The 4,994-nt window shown below is 40.7% G+C and overlaps 1 pseudogene; it reads left to right on the plus strand.

Moving 5' to 3' along the window:
- Positions 1-1,379: 1,379 nt before the first annotated feature.
- On the plus strand, positions 1,380-4,456 carry LOC122473563 (annotated as a pseudogene).
- The last annotated feature ends 538 nt before the right edge of the window (positions 4,457-4,994 follow it).

Consider the following 4,994-nt stretch of genomic DNA (forward strand, 5'->3'; position numbering starts at 1 on the left):
ATGCAGAGAAATCAGAACACTCATACCCTCCTGGCGGGAACACAAAATGCCATAGCCACTTCGTAAAACATTCTGGCACTTCCTTGAAAAGTTAAACATAGAGTTATGATAAGACCCAGCAATTCCACTCCTAGGTATATACCTGAGAGTTTAAAACGTCCACAGAAAACATGAAAATTTGTATATGAGTGTAATAGCAGCATTATTCATAATAGCTGAACAGTGGGAAATAAATCATTAAAAAACATAATTTCAATAAATTGCTGGCTTGCAAGAAAACAAAAGAATTGTCCTCAAATACTCAGTGCCTTATGAATAACAAATATTTATTTCTCACCTAGTCGGAAATTGACAGCTGGAGGGAGGGGCAGTTCAGCTGCTGTGTCCCTGATCTAAGTGCAAGTCAAATTCAGTCAGTCTCACATGTCTCCCATTCAAGGATTGGGACATAAGGAACACTAGTCACCTGCGTTATATTTTCCTCATGATGGAAGGCAGAACACAAGAGGCTGAGCCACAAAAATTCCTTGAAGGGGCACCTGGAGCTTGCTTCAGATACTGTCTCCCTCTCTGCCCCGCTTGTACTCTGTCTCTTTCTCTCAAAAATAAATAAATATTCAAACAAAAACAAAAACCTCTGAAGGCTGCACTCAGATGTGTCCTATGTCCCGCCTGCTCACATTATATTAACCAAAGCAAAAGTAAATCGCACGACCAGATCCAAAATAATTGTGGGAAAAGTATACTCTTCTCATGGAGTAGAATGGGGGAAGACAAGAGAGAAGGAAAAAGACATGACCTTACCTTTATTTTATTTATTTATTTTTTAATGTTTATTTATTTTTGACAGAGAGACAGCGAGCATGAGTGGGGTAGGGGCAGAGAGAGAGGGAGACACACAATCCGTAGCAGGCTCCAGGCTCTGAGCTATCAGCACAGAGCCCAACGGGGGGGAGCGGGGGCTCAAACTCACAGACTGGGAGATTATGACCTGAGCCGAAGTCAGACGCTCAACCGACTGACTGAGCCACCCAGGCGCCTCTTGACCTTACCTTTAAAAAATTTTTTTTCTAAAACTTGTGCACACCACTTCTGCTTATTCCCATGGCAAAAGCTCACTACATGGTCATTCTTTGCTCAAGGACAAACTGGAAATATAGCCTTTATTGTGGATGGTCATGAACCCATCAAAATTAAGAAGTTCTATTACTGAAATAAGGAGAAAAGGGCTAGTGAGCGACAACTATCACTCTCTGCCACAAACCTCTACCTAGAAAGCATCACAAAAACACAAGGGAATGAAAATGTGGCAGGCTAAGGACATGAAGGCAGTTTCCTAATTTAAATCTGCCTAAAGTCCCCAAAAGAGAATTGAGAGAATGGAGGTGAGCTTATATGCATGTAATGGGTGAGGACTTTCCATATGTATAAAAGACATAAATCCACACATTAGAGGTCACTAAAAATACTAAGTAAGAAGAAATCTAGCCTAGAATATTGACTGAAACTGACAACATAAAAGAAAACACTTTTTTTTTTTTTGGACAACATATTGTAAAATCAGTTGCATTATTTTCCTAGGGCTGCTGTAACACAGTGCCACAGAGTGGGTGGCTTAATATATGAGAAATTTATTGTCTCATAGTTCTGGAGTCTAGAAGTCCAAAATCCAGGTGTCAGCAGTCATGCTTCCTCTGAACTGGAGGGGAAAAGCCTTCCTTGCCTTTTCCTAGTTTCTGATGATCTGTAGCAAACCTTGTCCGTCCTTGGCTTCTAACTGCAGCACTTCAGTCTCTGCCCCCATTATCATATGATATCTCTTCATATGTGTGTGTCTCTTTTCCTCTCCTAACAGGACACCAGTCATATTGGATTAATGACTTCTCCAATATAACCTTATCTTAACTAATTATCCACAATTGCCTTATTTCAAAATAAGGTCCCATTCTTAGGTACTGGGGCTTAAGGCTTTAGCATATCTTTTTGAGTGATACAATTCAACTCATAACATCAGACAAATAAAAGATCAGCTTACTTACAAAGGCACAGTAATTAAAGTGACAGCAGACTTGTTAACACAAAAGGGAAGGCAGAAGACAGAATAATATCTTCAAGTGAGGAGAGACATCTTGGAATTGTGTACATCTTAAAATTGTGCTATTTTATAAGACCAGGGACAAAACAGAGACATTTCAAATAAACAAAAGCACAGGGTTTATTACTAATTGATCTTCATTAAAGGAAAATATAAATGATATTTCAGAAAAAAAATAATCCTAGGGGCGCCTGATGACTCAGTTTGTTGGGGGTTCAACTCTTGATTTCAGCTCAGGTCATGATCTTCCAGTTGGTGGGATGGAGCCTCAAGTCAGGTTCTGTGCTAACAGCGTGGAGCGTGCTTGGGATTCTCCCTCTTGCCCCCCCCCTCCCCCTGCCCCTGCATGCACATGCACTCACTCTCTCTCTCTCAAAATAAATAGACATTTTTTTAAAAAGAGAACAAATCCTAGAAAAAGTTCTGAAAGGAGTATGGTAATCAAAGAAATTAGTGAACATGTGGAGATATCTAGAAAAATATAGTTTATAACTTCCCAAAACTGATCAAAGAAGAAATAGTAGGCCCAAATGTTTCTATAACAAAGAAATTTTCTTGGTATTAAATATTAAAAACTCTTGCATTAAAAAAAAAAGTCCAGAAGGCTTTACAAATCAGGTCTACAAAATATTTAAGGAACAAATAATTTTAAACTTATTTTCAACTCCTCTGGAGAATTTATAAAAAATAGAGTTAGAAAATGCCCCCAATCGAACTCATTTACTGAAGTTAATAAAACATTAATACCAAAGTCAGACAAGGACAATATAAGAACGTTGTTACAGAGTAATAATACTCATGACTAAAGGTGCAAAAATATTAAGTAAACCAAATGCAACAATATATTTAAAAGACAGTGTATTATAATTCGGTTGGGCCTACCCAGGTGTACAAATGTGATTTAATATTAGAATATCAATTAATTTACTACATTAAGATATTAAAAAGTTATATCAAAGATTCACAAATAAAATAATATTTGATAAAATCCAGTACCCATTTATGATAAAAACTCTTAGCAAAACACCTCGTGTCCTAGCGACGCGCCTCGTTGCTAGGGGCGGAGGCCTGTGAGGCTGTGGAGTGTGGTGGCTGTGGACCCCTCCACCCCGCCCGCAACGGGTCTCAGCTCCCAGCCTGGCCAGCCCGCTGTAATTACAGAGATTAGGAAGTGGCTGCCTGAACTATTTTCCAAAGGATAAACATTACAAAGCATTGAATGGCAGCATCCCAAGAAAATGCTATTGGTTTGGGAGGAACACAACTTCCAGCCACAAGGAATGCTGCTGCTCAGGCGCCATCCAACAAGCTCCTCCTCAGAAGGCTTTGTGTGGGTTCCATGCAGTGATGGGGAAGCTGCAAAGCAAACCCAAACACAGCGCTTATAAATACACAGGCTCGATGGAATTGTAGAAGAGAGAATTCAAACTAAAACTTGTCGGGAGTATAGCCCAGCCCACATGGATACTGTCTGTCTCTGTTGTTGCTGCTCTGAATTCATACCTGTATGTCTCTGCAGGAAAGATAAGACAGTTGTGGCAACTGGAAAACTAGAAATGTGGTTCAAAGGACATTAAGGAGGAATCATTAAGATAGCCTGTATTAACAAACCAAGCCAGGTCTTCAGCCTGACAGCCATGACAGGATGGTCATGATGTAGGGCTTGGATGGTGCCCTACAACCAAGGCAGTGGTTCTCTTGCCATCACGCTATGGTGCTCACTGGATTGGTTGTGAGTCTAGACTCATCACACATGTGCACTGGCTCTCAGGACAACACCCTGCTTCTGTGGGATGTTGGGACTGGACAGTGTTCAAAGAAAGCTTCCACCTCCAGGGACCTGGTCACAGACCTGTTCTGGGTCCCCCCAAAACCATACAGGCTTCTGAAGATAAAACCATTAGATTATAGGATGGTCAAGGGTTACAGGTAGCTCATGTATTTCCTGCAAAGAAGCATATTCAGACCTACTGCAAGCTCAGTGAGGACAAACACAAGTATATCTCCTACAGCAATGGCTTTGGAAGGCAAGGCTGTGGAACTACACCGTGGGACCTAAGGCAGATGCAAACAGAATATGAATATAAGGAGCATTTCCTGTTGCATCCTATGTCTTTCTACCAAGACCATTGGCCTTGATGTCTATAACTGCTACCTCATCACATGACTGCAAAGTGAAGATTTACTGGAGGCTGCCTGTTCACCTTATCCCTGGATGGATCAAGACCTTTGACTTCCTTGGCTGTTGCTGACAGCGTCTTCTCACTGTATGCAAGTTTTAGCAGAGGAATTCACCTACTCAGATACATAACCATATCGACAAAAATTTCATTCAAGTTACTTCTGAACATAGCATGCTGACTATATACCCTTAATGATATATAGTTGAGCACCTGGGTGGTTCAGTCTGTTAAGCATCTGACTTTGGCTCAGGTCATGATCTCATAGCTTGTGAGTTTGAGCCCCGCATGGGGCTCTGTGTTGACAGTATGGAACCTGGAGCCTTCTTCAGATTTTGTGTTTCCCTCTCTCTCTGCCCCTCCCCTGCTTGTGCTTTCTCTCAAAAACAAACATTTAAAGAAATTAAAAATAATATATAGTCTAATAACTACAAAAATATTTGAAAGTTACTTAGATTTATTGTTAGTGGCATCAATGGAATAGTAATTCTGAAACTATTTATTTTTTTAAGTAGGCTTGGGGCTTGAACTCTGGACCCCAAGATCAAGACCTGAGCTGACGTCAAGAGTCAGATGCTTAACCAACTGAGCCACCCAGGAGCACTCCCCACCCCTCCCCCCCATCCTTTTAAAAACTAGATCACATTATTTCACCTTCATGCTCAAAGCACTCCAGTGGCTTTCTACCTTGCTCACAGTAAAATCCAAATTCTTATAAC

This window comes from Prionailurus bengalensis, chromosome B4 (genome assembly GCF_016509475.1).
Source record: "Prionailurus bengalensis isolate Pbe53 chromosome B4, Fcat_Pben_1.1_paternal_pri, whole genome shotgun sequence".
Taxonomy (NCBI): Eukaryota; Metazoa; Chordata; class Mammalia; order Carnivora; family Felidae; genus Prionailurus; species Prionailurus bengalensis.